The sequence below is a fragment of the Capsicum annuum genome, chromosome 7 (assembly GCF_002878395.1).
Source record: "Capsicum annuum cultivar UCD-10X-F1 chromosome 7, UCD10Xv1.1, whole genome shotgun sequence".
Classification (NCBI taxonomy): domain Eukaryota; kingdom Viridiplantae; phylum Streptophyta; class Magnoliopsida; order Solanales; family Solanaceae; genus Capsicum; species Capsicum annuum.
Genome location: NC_061117.1, coordinates 198,900,632 through 198,922,678, shown reverse-complemented (window position 1 = coordinate 198,922,678; position 22,047 = coordinate 198,900,632). Strand labels below are relative to the sequence as shown.

The 22,047-nt window shown below is 29.7% G+C and overlaps 1 pseudogene; it reads right to left on the bottom strand.

The window, feature by feature from the left end:
* Nucleotides 1-8,505: 8,505 nt before the first annotated feature.
* LOC124885863 lies at nucleotides 8,506-9,246 on the bottom strand (annotated as a pseudogene).
* Nucleotides 9,247-22,047: the final 12,801 nt, after the last annotated feature.

Sequence of the window (22,047 nt, the reverse complement as noted above, 5' to 3'; positions counted from 1 at the left end):
GAATTTGTTTTGTCTATTTAAAATAAACAATAAATGGAAACCCCAATTTATAACTGAGCTTCATGGTCAAGGCATTGAATATATTCTATCCACCCATCCCAATTTACGTGACACCTCTAAAGAGTCAAATTTTTTTTTTTATTTGACTCTATATATTTTTTTAAATACTCATCCGTTCCAAATTACCCATCTCAAATTGAAGTGGCACATTGTTTAAGAAAAATAACAAATAACATGACTAGTTTATCATTGTACCCCTACTAAATAATGTTTACATTTTAATTTAAAGAAAAAATAATTAATGCAAAGGGTAAAACATAGAAAAAAAATTGTCTCCTCTTGATTAGTAAAAAAAGACAAGTAAAATGGGACACCAAATTAAAAAATTTAAGAAGGGTAATTTGAAACGGAAGAAGTATCTTTTTGGAATATTTTAAATTTTAATTATTGAAACTTGTAGTACTTTATCTCGTAGTTTTCAAATATACAAAATTTATTTTTAAAATCTACAAATTATATGCTAGAATTCATTATTAAAGTTTTTGACTCTCACAATTCAAACTATGTCATATAAATTTGGATAGAAGGAGAGGGAATATCCGAATAAAGAGATTGCTTTCAGGGGCTGTTTGCTATAGTGTATAAGAATAATACAAAATATGATTTATTAGTAATGCTTGTATTACTTATGCTTGTATTTTTCTTATGCAGTGTTTGGTTTGATGTATTAAAAAAAGCATGAATGACATAATTTCTATAAAAAAATTTTTTTTTACATATTACCCTCAATAAATATGTTGGAAAGGATGCGGAAATTTTTTTGAGTGATAATACGGTCTTTAAGCATATTAATGCATGCATTAGATCCATTGCATTACTAATGTGATGGATTTTGAGATATTAGTAATACATACCTCAATACACAATAAAGTGTATAACTAATGCTTGCATTAGTTATGGGTAAAAAGATATACCAAACAAGATACCACTAATACACATTAAACTAATGTATACATTAACATTTCAATACACTCTACCAAACGAACCCTCAGTGTATTGACTCCAGTGATAAGCTTTCACAACAAATAATTAAGATCCAGATTGCAGAAGACGTGTTTGTGATTTCTTTACTAATCTAAGTTGTTATTTAGCTGAATTATTGTTTTGCTTAGGTTTCCATCATCATATCCTGGTGAAGTTTTATTCGTTAATTTATAGGTAACCATTTGAATAAAAGTCAATCGATTATAAGTTAATCTATATAATAACCTTATAAGATAAATATGTATATATAGATCAAGGACAACGCCAAAAGCGAGATTATAACATATGGTTAAACACAAGTTGCACGGCTCTCCAATAATGTTGTCGCACACGTGTCAAATCCTTCAATAAAATTTTTGAAGGATCTAATACGCATTCCATGAAATTTTTGAAGTGTCCGAGCAACATAGAATTAGCTTTCTTGTACATAAATCTATATCTTTAAAAGTCTTTCTTTAGACAAAACTGTTTTTTCATTATTTTTTAATTTATTATTTAATTATTTTTTATTATATTAACTAGACTTCCTAAAAAATATAGGACTCCTAAAATATATGATAGGAAAATTAATTAATATATGGGACTCCTAAATACATGGTAGAAAAATTAATCAATATTTTCCTTTCTACTATTTAATTAGAAAAATACTCCTAAAATAAGACTCTATTAAGAAAAATTCTTCTATAAATATTGAGATGTACGTTAAACTAGAGAACAAATTGGTTTGTCTATTGGGAGAATATGATTGATGTTTATCAAACTTGATTCGATTGCATGTCTAGATGGTGGATGTTTGATTTTCTAACCCTCAACCTCTTCACAGTTTTTGTCAAAATGATAGAATTCAACATGTGTGTATATATATACCTTCTTTGTTTTCATTCAAAATCATTCTTTAGGGTCAAAATTTTCGCTCAAACAAAAATTAGTTGGATCAAAATTGAAACTTTGTGATCACTATTATATTTTTTCTTATAGTTTACAGGTCGTAAATGAATATCGATTGGTTATGAAGAATTTCTTGTATAAAGGTTAGATTTAATTGTATTGTTTTGATATCTTTATTATCTTATTGTTTTATTTTAATTTTCAAATGCTAGATGAATGTGGGTCGGGTTTGAAAATTTTTCTTAGGTAAAAGTTAGGTTTAATTGTATTATCATAATATCTCTATTAGTTTGTTATTTTGTGGTAGTTTACAGTTCGTAGATGAATCTCGATCGGCTTTAAATTTTTTTTATGTGTAAACTTTAAGTTTAATTGTATTGTTTTGATATCACTGTCGTATTATTTTGTTGCAATTGATAGGTGATAGATAAATGTTGGTCGGCTCTGAGGAATTTTTTTATGTAAATGTTAGGTTTAGTTGTATTATTTTGATATCTCTATTATCGTATTATTTTATTATTGTTTACAGATGGTAGATGAGTATCGGACGACTTTATGAAAAATTTTGTGTGTAAAGATTAAATTTAATTATATTATTTTGATGTCTCTATCATTATATTATTTTATTGCAATTTACAGATAGTAGATGAATGTCGGTTGATTTTTAAAAATATTTTTGGTAAATATTAGGGTTAATAAATAAATTTTCCATCTTTATATACTCAAAAGATATATTAAATTTAATTATTATATTTATCTTTATTATTTAAACAAATATTCTATTTAATGTAATGTTTAAACTCATTAAAACGAGAGAAAAGGTCAAACGGAAGTATCATAAATATGCACATAACATATATCATAAGCTAATCGGTCCTTCGGTTACGGACTCAGAGATTCATAACAAGGCTCATACTGCTTCCAAATCAACATAATACGTCAAGTGATAAAAGGCTTAACGTAAAATTCACTTGATAAGAGGCTCAAATAATATCCACTAATTATATTAGCTTAATCAATTTTGTTACATGTTCATATAGAAAATTATTTCAAATTCAAACATCGATGACTTCTAACATTTGTTATTTCGGTCTATCTAATTGATGATAGAGAAAAACCAATTATGAAGAGTACTTTGTCCCGTATCACTAATATAACTTAATAATGGACGAGAAGCACTCTAAACAAGCTTGAAATTAAAAGTACTCCCTCCATTTTATTTTACTAGGTACTTTATTAAATTTATTTTGTAAATTATGCTTTTAAAAATCTAAATTTGAATATTAGTATTTTATGTTGTTATTTAGTGATAAGGGTAATATTGAAGGAAAATGATGACTTTCTGTTGATTTGCTAAAATAAATAAATAAATAATATTATTTTTAATATAAACGTGAAGTAAAATAAAATCGGATCGTACAATAGTCCATAGGTCAATTATATGTGCATAACATGATGATGAAAAACAAATTGAAATATAAGTATAAAATACAGTCCTAGGGTGTGTTTGGTATGGTGAAAAATGTTTTCTGAACGATGTTTTCCTATTTTTTTTTATTTGGTTGCAATAAAATGTTTGGAAAATGTTTTTCATAACAACTCATTTTCCTCAATTTGAGGGAAAATGACTTTCCTCATGGGTCAAGGGAAGTCATTTTTCAGAAAATGACAAATGTGACTTATGACACCATTCCCACCCCAACAATACTCATTATCACATGACTCAAAAAAAATCACATTTTCTAAAAATTTACATTATTCGAAAACATTTTTCACTGTGTTTTGCTTCATTTTTTCACTGCTTGAAATAAAAATAGTGAAACCCGAATTTTTTTCATTTTAAATGTTTGTTGAATGTATTGTTATTTTCATATGTATAGAGGAAGACTTACCTATGCTACTTTTGCTAATTGCATATTTCATTTTGTCATCGATATAACTTGTTTCATGAGTTTGAATAAGCTTGTCGTTCCGTTATATTTCTACTGATTATAGTATCTTCAGATTGTCCTGACAAAATATTGAAAAGTGTCTTCTATATTTGCTAATTAATAGTTGCTTAAATTTAGTGATTGTAATATTTTAGTATTCGATATTGATATTATTTGATATGCTTAAATTAGTTCTTACAAATTGTTGAGTTGTTAGCGGCACTGATATACTAGTTAACAGTTAGTAGTATTTTCTAAAAAAATATTTTTTCACTCACCAATCAAACACTAGAAAATATTTTTCTAAAAAATAGTCTCTACTCATCAACCAAACACCATAAATATTTTTCGACAATTATTTTTCACTCACCAACGAAACATGAGAAAATAAATAAAAAAACCAACTTATTTTCCATGAAAAATATTTTTCGTCATACCAAACACACCCCTAATTTATACAGAAATCCTATCATCCGTTGAACTTTATCTTTTCGTATTAAGCGAAAAACAAAGTGTCATTTGACGTGAAGAATCAATTAAATTTAGTAATCGGACTCTATAGTTTTAGCTGTTCGTTCACGTGTTGTCTCGTGTCTGCCCTTTTCACATTACAATCTAATATTATTCCCAAAACCCCGTCAACTAACACTTACACGAGAACCTATTTTAGTACTTTGTATACAATAAAGAAAACATTTAAAGAATACTAGTTTGTCAACGAAAACGAATTAAATGTAGTAATGATCAAGTCCTTTTTTTCCCCTTCTCTCTAAAAGGTAGAGAAATTTGTAGCCACAGGTAAATTTAGATTAAAATTGTCTAAAAATTTGTATACTTTCGTATATGTAACTTATGATGTATGGAAATGAGAGCACATGAAATGGAGAGTAAAGTGTTAGAAAATGAGGTATTTATCAATCACAGTTACGTTGTGGTAGTATCAATACAATCCTTTCATTCTAAATAAGAAGTTTTGAATTCAACCCCAAATTATAAAAATAATGTCACTCCCTCCGTTTCATAATAAGTTAATTGTTGAATTTTGACACACATGTTAAGAAAAAAAGCAAAGACATAAATTTATCATGTTTTTTCATTTTTACCCTCTTCAAAAAGTAAAGACACATGATACATCACTCCCAATGCAAATTTAAAGAAAGGTAAATTTGAAAAAAAATTTCAACATTTACTTTGAATTGTGAACCATTCACTTATTTTGAAACACTAAAATTGCTTCAACAATTCACTTATTGTGAAACAGAGGGAGTATTATATAAGACTTTTGATTAAAAAGTCTTATATGATACTCCCTCCGTCCTATTTTACTTATCCCATTTTACTTATCAAGATAAGATAAACTTTTCTTTCCATGTTTTACCCTTTACATTAATTACCTTTTCTTTAAATTAAAATGTAAACATTATTTAATAAGGATACTTTGGTAAACTAGCCATGTTATTTCTTATTTTTCTTAATTATTATGTTATCCCAATTTGAGACAAGTAAAATGGAACAAAGAGAGTACTATAAATTTATTCTAGTCAGGACTAAATGCAATTAATGAATACATGTGAACCCCCTCACCTAGGGGTTGGCATGATATGGTATGACACGATATTTTAAATTTTGGTATGGTAACTTTGATTTTTGATATCTAAAAAAATAATACCATTACCATTATATTTTTAAATTTGATTTCGGTATTGTATGATACGGTAATTTGGTAACCATACTTTATTTGATTTCGATTTACATATATTCATATAAAAAAACTATAACTTTAAAACTTAAAAACATCCCAATCATATCACACTAACAACTGCCTTACAAAAAGAACATTTCAATCACGATTGAGTAATCAAGATGCAAACCCTGAACAACATTACCTAAGTTTAAGCATAGTACTTTGAAATAATAAGCTTCTCAAAAAAAATATTTATGAATAAAAGTTACATTTATGTTCAATTGTCTAATGGATAACATATAAATATATTGAATAATCTTAAATATAATATATTTGAATTTTATATATTATTAAAAAACTTTAGTGCAGTATACGGTATTTCTTTATTTATTGCATAAATAACAAATACTAAAATAATTTAAAACTTCTACCAAATATCATAATAAAAATCATAACATTCATACCGCGATATAAAAATTACGATTTCAATATGATATTCGATATATACCATACCATGCCTACCTCTACCCTCACCCCCTAAAAAAACAAAGAACAAAGAAAGGGATATTTTCCTTTTTTCTATTTCTGCTCTTTTTACCTTTGGATGCTTTTGTGCATATGTGCAAGCGTGCACGCTCATTTGGAAGGTCTATAGCTTTGACATTTCTTGACTGAACCAGATAATGGACCGACAATAGTAGTCCAGGAAAATAGTCATATCGCTAGAGTAATTAATATTTCCTCCGTTTAAAAAGAAATGATCTATTTTTTTTAGTTTATTTAAAAATGAATAATTTTATTTTTTTATAATATTTTAATTTCAACTTTTCACATGGCATATTTAGGAAGATTAGAAAACATTTGATACATTTGACACAAATTTAATTTTAAGCCACAAGATTTAAAAGTCTTCTATATTTTCTTAAATTTTGTGTCAAGTTAAAGTAGATAATTTTTTTGAAATGGAGGAAATACTATTTTCTCGTTCATTTGTCCTATATACTTTTCTTTCCCTTTTAGGGCAATTAATTACTATTTTTTCTTTAATTGTCCTACTTTACTTTTAGTTCAATTTTAAAAAGAATAGTTTTTTCTTTTTATTTTTAATAATTTTTTAATTTAAACTTTCCATCTAATATATTTAAGAATAAAACTACATGATTAAAAAAATATGTTAATATATTTTACATATATTTATCTTAAGATCACAAATTCATACTTTACCTTTTTTTAAGATTTTATATCAAACGAAAAAACAAAAGATTACTAAATAAATACTCCTACAAGTGTTTGCAGGTACCCTGTGATCTCGTTTCGTTGATGTCATCGATGTGCATGATATCTTACGTCACTTTTTGGCGTTATTGTGATTTTTCGTCGAAAACGCGGATGAAAACGAGTTCAAAAACTACAAGTACTACTAGAAAATGTCCTTATAGCATGTGGGCGGGTGTGTTTGGTATGATGGAAAATGTTTTCTGACTTTTTTTTGTTTGGTTGTAACAAAAGTTTAGAAAAATATTTTTTAAGACAACTTATTTTCTACCATTTGATGGACAACGACTTTCCTCATGAGCCAAGGAAAGTCATTTTCTAGAAAATGACAAATGTGACTTATGACCTCACCCTCACCCCTCTTCCTACCCCAACAACACTTATATTCATATGACTAAAAAAAATTTACATTACTCAAAAATATTTTTAATTGTGTTTTGCTTCAATTTTTTCACTGTTTGAAATAAAAAATAATGAAGCCCAAATTTTTTCCACTTTCAATTCGTTGAATATAATGTTATTTTCATATGCATAGAGGAAGACTTACTTATGTTACTTTTGTTAATTGCATATTTCATTTTGTTATCGATGTAACTTGTTTCACGAGTTTGAATAAGTTTATCGTTCTGTTATATTTCTATTAATTATAGTATTTTGAGATTGTCCTAACAAAATGTTGAAAAGTGTCTCCTATATTTGTTAATTAATAGTTGCTTAAATTTAGTGATTGTAATATTTTAGTATTCGATATTGATATTATTTGTTGTGATTAAATTAGTTCTTACAAATTACTGAGTTGCTAGAGACACTGATATACTAGTTAACAGATAGTATTATTTTCTGTAAAATATTTTTTCACTCATCAATCGAACACTAGAAAATATTTTTCTAAAAAATATTCTCTACTCACCAACCAAACACCATAAATATTTTTCGAAAAATATTTTTTACTCACCAACCAAACATGAGAAAATAAGTAAAAGCCAACTTATTTTCCAAGAAAATATTTTCCAAGAAAACATTTTCCATGAAAAATATTTCCCATCATACCAAACACACCCAAAGAGTCAATATAACTACCAATGTTTCATTTTAATTTATACTTTTTAGTCCTTTCCGTTTAGTCTATTTAAAATAGAAGAGAGACGAATTCAAGATTTAGGGGTTGTAGGGTACGGAAGGTTCGAACACACATATTGACGTTCAAAACTTTAAGATTTCGCTTGAAAACTAAAACATCCAACAATTTTCTTGGCTTTCTATGTCAGATTTTATACATTTTTATATGTATATATATTTTTAAAAAAACCAACCACTTGTGGTCGGTTTTGGAAAAACTACCACAACTTTACTGACCACAGATTTTGATCGCTTTTGTGGTTAGTTTTTTATAAAAACCTTCCACATGTGGAAGGTTTTTGTGGTCGATTTTAGCTTTTTTTTTTTTTTTTTAGTAGTGAATTGTCAATGGATTCAGTCCAGCAAAAGGATGGTTTCACTAAATTGATGATACTTGAAAATTGTTCCATTGTCTTAATGTGATATTCTTCTTCAATTCAGTCCGTTATTCCATTTAACTTATTTGGTAAATCATCCTCTAGAGAAAATGACGTGTTAACAAGATCTGCAGCTTCATGTTCTAAAACGTTACAAGTTTGTTCAATTTAGGACTCTGAAGATTCATTAAGTTGCCTGTTGCTCCATTGATGTGGATGAATTGGCATTTGTTAATATTATACGTTTCTTAAGATGAGCATGCCAGTGGTTTTTGACATCGCTGTCCGATCGTCCTGGTAACCTTGTAGCAATCGTTGACCATCTGAAACATTTGATATGTATTAGGATAATCTATCTATATGTATTAGTACTTAAAAAAATGAACTACTCCGTACAATTTACTGACTTCATTAGATTAATTAATAGTGTAATGCATGTACGCTTGGTGCAACATATATATACATATATATACCTGTTTCCGAGTTCCTTGTGTCATTTAATAATGAGTTGCTCTTCTTCATGACTATAATTCCCTTTCTTCAAACCAGGCCTCAAGTGATTCATCCATCTCAATCTGCATGACTATAATTCCCTTTCTTCAAACCAGGCCTCAAGTGATTCATCCATCTCAATCTGCAACTCTTTCCACATCTCATTAGACCTGAAAATACCCAAAAATAAATTGTAAGAACTTTAATTATCAGAAGAAATATGATTTTATGAGATAATAATTATTAGTTGAGTGACGGTTCAAAAAATCAAGAGTCTACTCACTCTACATGCATACTAATTACCAGCATATTTAGGGAGTTGACGCTAATTGGGATGGCCAAATTGTTCAACATAAGCTCTCAGTTTGTTGTCCTCTTCTTCACTCCACCCACCTCTCTTTATTACATTTTTGTCAACACTTGGAGTTCTCACCATTTTCTTTGCAATTCACTTACTACTATTTGATAAATCTCTCCTTTTTTTAACCCTTAAAATTTGATTTCTTTACCTTAGTTATACTCTATCTGACCAGCTTGCAGTATAAATTTCTGCTCTAATGTATAATATATAATAGGAAATAGACAACCGTGTTTCTGATTAATTTATATATCCTTCTTTCAACTAATTTTCAACGAGAATTTTTTTAATTTTTAGGTTAGAATAAACAATGGGAACTCCCAATAACAACTAGGTGTTCGGGTCCAAAGCATGCATAGATCCAATAAAGAGAAGGCTAGCTTCAGTGTCTTTGACTTTAGTGATATGTAGAGTCACGAAATTAACACATCAAAATATGATTAGCGGGTTAATGACTCAATCATTTATTAATCCAACTTGTTTTTAACTAGTCTAATTCAGCTCATGATCTAGGGTTGAAGTTTAGCTTTTAAAAAGAAAACAAACAAGTTAATTAAAATTTAGCAAAATTTAGACAAATTGGATTATAACCCATCGTGTAGTCCTTTTCACTCAACCCATTTGAATTAAGCAACGGTTGAACAAGTTAATAATCTGCTCATTTAGTAACTCATCATCTCATCTTATTTTAATCTATCAAAATTCAACTCTACCATTCATTTAACACCGTTAGTGATAATCTTTAGACTCCAATATGTCACTTTTTAATTTAACCTAAACTTCCTTCTTTATATCTCCAACTCTTTTTATTTATCGATTGCGTTTTCTGAAGAAGTCAATTGATAACTTTTGTATTTGTTGTTTTTTTTTGGACTATGTCAACAAATTGATGAAAATGGACAAAAGAATAAAAAGCTCAAAACACACACACAGAGACGCACATGAAATTATGTAGAGTAGGTTTATTGTGGTAATATAACTAGAAGATGTCTCTTATTTTACTGAACAATACTCATATATCTGATTTGCCCCCATTAGCATTATTTTTCATCCTCAATCTTATAGCGACTTAATCCGGTGTTCGGTTGCTTTGCTAATACTAGTCCAGGTCCATCCACAATAATGTATATCACATATGAAAATAACCTTTTGAATCTAGTAATTATAAACATATCATGATATTCTTATAATTCAAAATTATTATTAATAAAGAAAATGAAATATTAGAAATATAATTTATTAAATTTAAAAGTTTAATATCCCTCTTAAAAATAAAAAAAGACAAAATGCATCAACCATCTCTTAAACTTATCAATAAATTTTATTTAGATGTTCGAACTATAACGTGTATCACAATTTATTACTCCCTCCTCCAGCATTAAGTTCAGAAAAGTACCAATGTTGTACTTTTTAAGTTAAAAATATGTCTAATGTATAAAATATATTTTGGATCGTATTTCCCAATATGTCATCTAAAATATCAGAGTTTAAGAAAGTATTAATATAACATAATATCCTTTTTAACTATCCATAAAAAGTTAAATACATTGAACTGTAATCGAAAAAAATATTACTCCTAGTTGAGTATATATTTTATTTATTTCTAGTTAGTAATGCACCCTCTATTGTAGAGTCTTCTGCTGTTCACACTTTGTCTTCCACAGCTTCTGTTCACATTTTAGGCTAATACCCCCAACGTGCCAGCAGTCAATAGACATTGACACTAAACGAAGAAACTATTTTGGCATTATTAGATCTTATATATGACACATGAGTATTTTATATATTGCTTTAAGTCATTGATAACCCCTTAAACTTGTTTTAAAATTTTACTTAGATCCTTCAACTCAGTTTTAAATCTATTGAACACTTAAATTATTCAAATGTATACCATTTAGATACAAATTGCTGATGTGACAAGAAAAATGTAACACGCTTTCCTTAAGCGTGTGATAGAAAATCAATTAATATTTTACTTTTATTTTTATTTAAAAAATTATACTTAAATTTTTATTAATATAATTTTTTATAAATAATAATTTTTTAATTTAAAAAAGAAAAAGAAAAGCACACCCCCAAATCAGTCGTCTCCCCCCCTCCCCAGCCGATAGTCTTCTTCATCTGATAAGAATAGAAGAGCAAACCCTCCCTTCCCCTTAGCTGTTGCAGACCACCCGCCCCCTTTAGCCGTCCTCTTCTTCATAAGAGGAAAAAAAAGCAACCCAGCCACAAAAGTGAGGGCGTATATTGTTTCTATTAAATTTTCAAAATAAAAATAAAAATTCATCAAGTACCAAAATATCAAGAAGTCAAGTAAAAATATCAAGAAAATATTCTAATCAAATGGAGAAAGAAGAAAAAGAAAAAGGGAAGAATCTTGAAAAAATGGGGGAGTCCTATTGCACGGATTTCCAAAGAGTAAGAAAGGGGATTGGTGGTGGGTGGGTTGGAGGGGGGTGTGGGAAGCTAGGTATGGGATGGGTATAAAAAGATTTTCTTTTTAATTAAAGTTAAGTAAATATACTTAAATGTGTTATAAAACAAGAAAGAATAAAGAAGAAGAGTTGAGAGAATAGAGAGAGTAATTCTTATTTCTTCTCTTGAGGGATAAATTACAATGAAGGAAGCCCTTCTATTTATAGGGGGAATTTGCCCCTAGTTTCACACTAAAAGACAAATACATCAAATCCTGATAGACATCAAATAGATCTTGATAGACATTCACTATAATTGATATATATCATAATACTCTCCCTTGAATGTCTAACAATACGCATATAAGCCGCCTTATTAAAAACCTTACAAGGAAAACCCAGTGGGACAAAACCTCGTAAGGAAAAAAAAGTACAATGCGTATTTCCCCCTAATAAGAACTTCCTTGAACTTTTGCATTCCGAGCTTATGCACCATCTTCTTGAAAGTTGCAGTTGGAAGAGACTTGGTGAATAAGTCAGCCACATTGTCACTTGAACGAATCTGCTGTACATTAATATCATCATTCTTTTGGAGCTCAGTGTATGAAGAGCTTCGGCAAAATGTGCTTCGTTCTATCTCCTTTTATGAATCCTCCTTTAAGTTGTGCTATGCATGCTGCATTAACTTTATATAAAATCGTGGGTACTTTGTCACATTTCAAGCTATATTTTTCTCAAATGAGATGTATTATGGACCTCAACCACACACACTCTCGGCTTGCTTCATGAATAGCTATAATCTCAGCGTGATTCGATGAAGTGGCTACGATAGACTGCTTTGTTGATCTCCAAGATATAGCAGTACCCCCACATATGAATACATAGCCTGTTTAAGATCGAGCTTTATGCGGTTCGGATAAGTACCCAGCATCTGCATAACCAACAAGATCGAAACTGAAATCTTTAGAATAAAATAAGCCCATATCGGTAGTTTCCTTTAGATACCGTAATATGTGTTTGATCCCATTCCAATGTCTCCTAGTAGGAGCAGAACTATACCTTGCTAGCAAATTTACTGAAAAGGCAATATCAGGCCTTGTAGTATTTGGAAGATACATTAGTGCACCAATTGCACTAAGATATGGTATTTCAGGACCAAGGAGTTTCTCATTCTTTTCTTGAGGTCAGAATGGATCCTTATTCATATCAAGTGATCGAACAACCATCGGAGTACTTAATAGATGTGCTATATCCATATAGAATTGTTTCAACACCTTTTCTATGTAGGCAGATTGATGAACAAAGATGTCGTTTGTCAAATGCTTAATTTGCAAACCAAGGCATAACTTTGTCTTTCCGAGATCATTCATCTCAAATTCTTTCTTTAGGTAATCAATTGCCTTTTGAAGCTCTATTGGTGTTTCAATAAGGTTTATATCATCGACATAGACAACAAGTATAACAAACTCCGACATTGTTTTCTTTATGAAAACATATGGGAAAATTTCATCATTCGTATAACCTTCTTTAGATAAATATTTACTAAGACGGTTATACCACATGCGTCCAGAGTGCTTCAAACCATACAATGATCTTTGCAATCTAATGGAATACATTTTTCGAGGCTTTGAACTATACGCTCTCGATATTTTAAATTCTTCGGAAATTTTCATGTATATCTCATTATCAAGTGATCCATATAGATAGGTTGTTACCACATCCATCAAATGCATTTTAAGTCTCTCATGGATAGTGAAACTAATAAGATAACGCAATATTGTTGCGTCCATAACTGGTGAATATGTCTCATCATAATTGACACCAGGCCGTTGTGAAAATCTTTGTGCAACAAGGCGTGATTTATACCTTTGTATTTCATTTTTCTCATTTCTTTTTCGCATAAAGACCCATTTATATCTAACAGGCTTAACACCATTAGGTGTTTGAGTTATAGGTCCAAAAACTTCACGTTTGGCAAGTGAATTCAATTTAGATTGAATTACTTCTTGTCATTTTGGCCAGTCATTTCTTTGTGAACATTCTGTGACAGATCGAGGTTCAAGATCCTCACTCTCTTACATGATTTTTGTTGCAACATTATATGCAAAGACATAATCCACTACTATTTCAGATCGATTCACATTAGTTTCAACATCACTTGAATTTATGGATGATTCCTTATTTTCTTGAGTCTCAGGCTTATTGATTCCTTCAGGGATATCAACATTGCTCAAATCTTAAACTTCCATATGTGGATCTTTCGTAGTGTCATCTTGACCATTTGTTTTTCTTTTTCTAGGATTTCGATCCTTAGAACCTAATGGTCTACCACGCTTTAAGCGTGCTTTAGATTCATTAGCTATGACACTAGTGGATGGTCCTTTAGGGACATCAATTCAAATTGGGACATTCTCTGCAGGAATATGTGATTTAGTGATCCTTTTCAAATCTGTAAATGCATTCGGCATTTGATTTGTAATTCTTTGCAGATGAATAATCTTTTGTACTTCTTGCTCACAAATAGAAGTACGTGGATTAAGATGAGATAATGATGGATTTTTTCATAAAATTTCTCTTTTGATACCACTATCTTCTCCTCCTAATTTTGGAAAAAGTATCTCATCAAATCGACAATCTACAAATCGAGCAGTAGACATATCTCCCGTTAATGGTTCAAGATAGCGAATAATAGAGGATGATTCAAACCCAATATAAATTCCTAACCTTCTTTGGGGGCCCATCTTGGTGCGGTTTGATGGTACACACCGCACCCAAAAGTTCTCAAGTGAGATATATTAGGCTCTTAACCCAAAATCAATTGCAACGGAGAAAATTTATGATAATTTGTCGGTCTAAGACAAACAAGTATTGCAGCATGCAAAATTGCATGACTCCAAACAGAAGTGGGCAACTTAGTTTTCATCAGTAATAGTCTTGCTATCAATTGCAGACGTTTAATTAATGACTCAGCAAGGCCATTTTGAGTGTGAACATGGGGTACAGGATGTTCCACTATTTTTTCAATCGATAAGCAATAGTCATTAAATGCTTGGGTTGAAAATTCTGCAGCATTATCAAGGCGAATAGACTTAATTTGATTATCAAAAAATGAGCCCGTAATCATATTATTTATGCCTATAATTTTGCAAATGCCAAGTTGCGAGATGACAAAAAGCACACATGAGACCATCCAGAAGAAACATCTATTAAGACCATGAAGCATCTAAACGACCCACTTGGTGGGTGAATTAGTCTAAAAATGTCCCCATGTATGTGTTCTAAGAACGCGGGGGACTCAATCCCAACTTTTGTTGGCGATGGTCTCACAATCAGTTTGCCTGGTAACAAGCATTACATGAAAATTCACCATTTGAAAGAACCTTCAAGTTCTTTAATGGATGTCCATTTGAATTTTCTATTATTCGTCTCATCATTATTGATACTGGATGTCCCAGACGATCATGCCAAAGTACGAAAGTATTGGAATCAGTAAACTTTTGGTTTACTATGGAATGTGCCTCAATTGCACAAATCTTTGTCCAATACAGGCCAGAAGATAAAGCAGGGAACTTTTCAACACCACATGTCTGCCCAGAGACATTCTTGGTGATACAAAGATATTCAAGATTCATCTCATCAAATGTCTTGATATGATAACCATTTTCACGGATATTTTTAAAACTCATCAAGTTTCTCCGAGACTTGGGAGAGAACATAGCATTATTTATGATGAGTTTAGTTCCCTTGGGCAAGATTATAATGGCTTTTCCGAAGCCTTCAATCAAATTAGCACTACCACAAATTGTAGTAACATTAATCTTGTCCATGTTTAGATGAGAGAAATATTTTCCGTCTTTGAATATCGTATGTGTAGTGCTAGAATCAATCAAACAAATATCTTCACAATTGGATAACTTACTTTGAAAATTATCCATATCTTCAAATAAAATGACATACACCAAATAAAATCTATATTAAATCTTTTGTACAAAGTGAAAGCTTATACTATAATAAATTATTAGTCTAACTGTACTAAGCAATTAAATAAAATATGTCCAATTAATACGTGATTAGCTTAGCTTAGCATTTTATTTTTCAATAGTTTTAATAGTTTACTTAAAATACATGTGCTATGGAATACAAAAGTCATGCTAAGCTATATAATTAACAAGTAAAAACTTCATTATTTTAGTTTTAATAGTTTTAATAGCTTATATATTGATTCTCCTTTTGTAAAGGTACATCAGTGATCACTAACATTATTATGTATAGTTTAATGAAAATAAATATTGCAGGAAATTCATATGCCATTAACTGTCAACTATCTACACACATATTTATTAACTTGTCTAATGGTAAAAATAATATTTTTGTTTAATAAAATATTATGCATTTATAATCAATATACACAGTACTGAAATCTGATATGTACTTATATTGAAAATAAAAATATTATATTATCACAACGTGTTATTGAAAACATAAATGCCATTAGGAATATAAGATTTCAATATAAGATTTGATGGATCAGATTATCAGATTTTAACATAAATGCCATCAACCAGTCCTTTTTTCTTTTGCAGCGCCTAGCTTTTATTAATGTATTTTTTTCAATAAATAATGATAAAATTAAAATTCAATCCAATTCAATAATAAACACCAATAATATAATTAAATTAATCAAAAACTAATACTCATGCAAACAACTACGTTTACATGATTTTTATTCACTAACTCTTATCAACAAAAAAATAAAACAAAATTAAAAATCATTCATTCTTCCATGTTTACGGAATCATCACCAATCAAGTGATCAATCTTTCCTTCAGGGTGCTCGTAAAAGTTTGTTACATCCAAGCATGTGATGTCAACATTATTTTCAGAGAGAAAGTTAGCTTCGGGATTTCCCTCTTTCTTCTTTAATGATGCTTGATAAAGATCAACTAAGTGCTTGACAGCACGACAATCACGTGAATAATGTCCTTTTTCGCCACATAAAAAACAAGTAACTGCTTCACGTTTCTCATCTTTTCTCTCTTTGTTTGATGAATGATTAACACTCGGAGCAGGATTTCTTTCTTGGTCATTGTGACCACGACCACAATCACGTCCACGACCAGGGCCGCGAACTTTTCCACGCCTAGCATGGTGAGCGTGCACATCATTCACTTCAGGGAATGGTGCAGATCCAGTTGGTCGGTTCTCGTGATTTTTCATCAACAAATCATTATTTTGTTCAACCATGAGAATATGAGAGCTCAGTTTAGTATACTTCTTGAAACCTTTTTCTCGATATTGTTGTTGTAAGAGTACATTCGAGGCATGAAAAGTGGAGAGCGTCTTTTCCATCATATCATTATCATTGACCGTCTCTCCACAAAGTTTCAATTGAGAAGAAATTCTGAACATGGCAGAATTGTATTCATGAATAGACTTGTAGTCTTGAAATCTTAGATGCATCCACTCATATCGTGCTTTCGGGAGGATGACCATCTTTAAGTGGTCAAACCTTTCTTTTAGGCTATTCCACAATACGAGTAGATCCTTAGTAGTAAGGTACTGAATTTTCAAAACTTCGTCAAGATGATGACGCAAGAAAATCATAGCCTTAGCATGATTTTGACTAGATGCTGTATTTTCATTCTTTATGGTGTCTCCAAGACCCATAGCATCTAGGTGGATTTCAGCATCCAAAACCCATGAAATATAGTTCTTGCCCGAACTTTAAAAGGCAACGAACTCACACTTCGTAAGATTGTTAGCCATATGAAAAAAGGCAAAAAAAAATAATACCTTAGCCTTAACCTTAAAATTTGAGATGGTAGAGTCTCGTGCTGATAACTTGTTATAAAACAAGAAAGAATAAAGAAGAAGAGTAGAGAGAATAGAGAAAGGAATTCTTATTTCTTCTCTTGAAGGATAAATTACAATGAAGGAAGCCCTTCTATTTATAGGGGGAATTTGCCCGTAGTTTCACACTAAAAGACAAATACATCAAATCCTGATAGACATTAAATAGATCTTGATAGACATTCACTATAATTGATATATATCATAACAAAAAGATATTTTTTTTAAAAAAAATTTATAATTATTTTTTAATAATTGGTTGTGCCTTAATACAATATGACATTTTTTAATTAGTCGTTTTTGTTATGTCACCGTAAATGTGCTACACACACTTCACAATTTTTGATGAATATTTGAAATTGCCTAAATGAAATAATTTTGTACAATACAGATGTTCAATAGGAACAATCTTAATTGAGAGGTCCAGATAAAATTTCGAAACAAACTTAGAATCTCGTAGATGACTTCAGCCCTTATATATCCTAACATGATGGGAGTTTCATAGGACATAAAGGTGAAAAGAATTTTATCTGAACAAATATATAAAGGACATTGTATTTTTGTACTACTAATGGATATAGAATTTTAAGTCTGAAAATAACGTTAAGAGTAAATTTAATTTCATTGGTGGAACATTACTAATAACACACTACTTTTGTATTGAAATGTTTCACTAAAAAATGGTCAGTCACTAACACATATTTTGTTGAATGGGTGCGGAAAAAAAAAGTAGTAGTGTTTACATAAAAAAAAAATTAGGAAGCTTTTTGGTGTTTTAATGAGAATTTATTTTTCACTATGCGTTTTCGTTTTTCCAGTGTGATGATTCAGTGAGAAATAGGTGAAGCAATCAAGTTTTATAACACAGTTTTTATTGATAGGCAGTAAAAAAAAACATATGTTTGTAGTAATGAAAGAAGCACATTTTCGATTTATTTCTAGGGTAGCTTACATAAATCACAAAATGTTTAAGGATTATAACATTTTATCTCAATAATTTGTTTAATTACATCATATCTCAGATTTTTAAATTTGTGATACATATTTTTAGCCTTGATACATATGCATTGTGATATATTTGTAATTTAGTGGTCATTTAAATAAGAAAGTAACTAATTTTTAATTATTACAGGAAGTAAAATTAGACACAAATCGTAAAAATGATACATCTGGTTCCAGATGTATCATAATGATACATTTCGTAAAATTACTCACTAATCATTAAAAATTCAATCTCACACCAAAATAAATAATTCACATTTGTCAAACATATGTTAAATGTATCAAACATTTATAAATAAATTAAAAATATGAATTACTATCACAAAGTATCTGTCATATATATCACCAGTATTGTCTTAATATATCATATGCATTGTGTCATATGTATCACCGGTATATGTCATGTGCATTGTGATATATTTGTAATTTAATGTTTAGTTAAATAAGGAAACAACTAATTTTCAATTATTAAGAGAAGTAAAATTGGGCACAAATCGTGGAGATGATACATCTGGTTCTAGATGTATCACAATGATACATTTTGTAAAATTACTCACTAACCATTGAAAATTCATTCTCACACCAAAATAAATATTTACATTTGTCAAACATATGTTAAATGTATCAAACATTTATAAATAAATTAAAAATATGAATCACTATCACAAAGTATATATCACTATCACATTGTTCAATTTCTCCTCTTTTCCTTAATGGGTACAGACTTAAAAGTTGAAAAAGAATTCGAAATTGCTAAAAGAAAAGTTGATAAAAAGATTAAAAAAAGACAATAAAATCGGTGAAGATGTTGCCGTAAAGGAGATGAAAGTTGTATCAATTGATGATAACTTGGGAAAGATTTTAGGGGATGAAATATTTGAAAAAAAAATCTTCAAAGAAAAATAGATTGCATGGATTAATTGTGGAGTAAAAGTAGGGTGGAGAGTTTTATTCATATGTATCATGAATAAAATATAAAATTCGAGATTTTAAGTAATTATTTAAAGGGAAAATTTTAAAACTAGCAACTATAGAGCCTTAATAATAACTTTTCTAACAACAGTTTCAAAATTACAAAAAATAGCAATATGTATTTTGTATTTTAGTAAACTGTTGCTAGTTAAATACATATACAACTTAATATTCTGTTCCTAAAATAACGCTAATCAGTTTGAGTTTTTTTATTTTTGAAAAACGGTTCCCTGATTTATGGAACAATTAATTGGTAGATTCCCTTACCATTTAAAACTCCTTTTTTATTTTTCATTAAACCTTAAATTACAACATATAATTCAATTTCAAAAAATATTTTTCATAATCAGAAAATCAAAATCTAATTCAAAAATACAGATTCAAATTCAAATTTTTTTTATTAAATATTTTTTTTCTGATCGACTAGCATTGTGAAGCACATTTTAACTATGCAATAATGGGTATGGATCAGCAAAGTTTATACTATTTGTGATTTCATTATAATTATAGTGAATTTTTTTTGAAAAAATTGTACCAAAAATGTGTAATTGTTCGCGGGATTAAAATTAATGATATAGTATATCAAGTTTATCAGAATTCGCTTGGGGGTTTTGTATTAACGAATGTGTTATTATGTATACTACGTATAAGATATTTATATTGATTTTCACTATTTTGTAGTTTTGTACAGATTGAAGATGGGAAGAATTGCAGTTCTTGTTAAACACTCAGGTAGATGAAATTATGAGCAACAATATGAAGAGTACGTCAGTGATGCGATATTGTTGAGCAAAAACGCTACATATGAACAGCTGTACACGGTAGTTGCTTCTCATGTTAATGTTGATTTGACGTGCAAATGCATTGAAATCGAATATCAATTAACAGATAATACAGTGAAAATACGTATACGTAATGATATGGGTTTGAAGGTCTACATTATGCAGAAAAAGGAGTTGAAGGATTTGAGTAATTTGCCTTTGTATATAAGTGTTTCTGACAGGGATAATTTCAGCGCATTAATAAGTTCATCATTGTGTAATTCGAAAAGTATTAGAATGACTGTCAATGCGAGTAACATGGTAAATACAAGTACTAAAAAAGCTTTAATAGTAACTCCTCCAGAAGAATGTTTGGATGTATTTGAAATGCATAAAATGAGAGTTATTATCTCCGACCCACGTCACAAACATATTGCGGTTGAACAACTTTATGTCTCAAAAAGAGTACTAAAATCTATTATGAAGGACTATGCAATTCGGGAGAAGTTTCAAACACTAACTGTAAGATCAAGTAAAACATGGTAAGTGTATTATGCATTTTGTTATTTATTGTTTCCAGTTGGTTGATTTTATTTGAGTATATGTATTTTTTTTGTTTGCAGTTATACATTGTTGTGCAGATCTGGTAATTTTTCTTTTTTATTTCATGCATCTGATATTGGTGAATCTGGAATGTTTGAGGTGAGAAAATTTTTACCAGAGCATACTTGTCTGATCAAGGATAAAATTTACCCTAAATTGCATGCTACTGGTAAGTTCATTGGTGGTATAATCAAACAAAAGTTTAAATGCCACAAATGAAAATACAGTCCATCTGAAATCAAAAGTGACACGAAGGAAGATATGGGTATGAATTTAACATATGTGTTGGCGAGCCAAGGAACAAGCACTTGAAGAATTAAGAGGAAAACCAGCGGCATCATACGGGAAACTACCTGCATCTATGTATGTGTTAAACACTAGCCGGTTCTCATATAAGAATGAAAAAGAATGAAGACAGTGAGTTTTTATATATATTTATAGCACTAGCTGCTTTCATTCAAAGGTTCGAGCATTGCAGACCAGTCATAGTTGTTGATGCAAGTTATTTACAAGGACTGGTTACTGAAACTTTCGTAGCTGCATGTACTATGGATGGAGCTGATAAGATACTTAATTATAAATGTATTTGACTTCAGATATGTTTCCAGATATATGTTTTTATAAAATACTTATATATATTATTTATGTAATGAGATGCATTTATTAGTGTTGTCAGAAAAATGTATTTAAAATATACATATGAATTAGTTTTAGTTGTTATTTGAAAGTTTAGTAGCTTTCCAGCTGTATTTAGAAATAATATTATCAATATGCATTATTTGATGTGTAAAAAATTATGTATGCGTATATGTATTTTTTGAACTTGCAAGGCATATATTTCCTTTGGCCTATGGTATTCTTGATTCCGAAAATGATGCTTCTTGAACTTGGTTCTTTGAAAATCTGAAGGAAGCATATGGCAAAAGAAGAAATATGTGTGTAGTTTCTGATCGTAATGCAAGCATCATAAAAGCTGTTAGTGAGGTGTATAATGACGTACCACATTATGCATGTATGTGGCATTTCTGAGAAAATGTGAAATTTTTTTTTAGAAAATCACATGATTCATTATCCGATGTGTTCTATACAATGGCAAAATCATATTCAAAGACTGAATTTCATAATTTAATGAAGAAGGTGGAGGCAGTTGATGTTAGAGTGAAGAATTACTTGAAATTAGTGGGATATGATAAGTGGGATAGGTCATATGCATCAGTTCATAGGGGATGGACTTTGACATCAAACATTGTCGAGTCAATTAATGTTGCACTGTTATC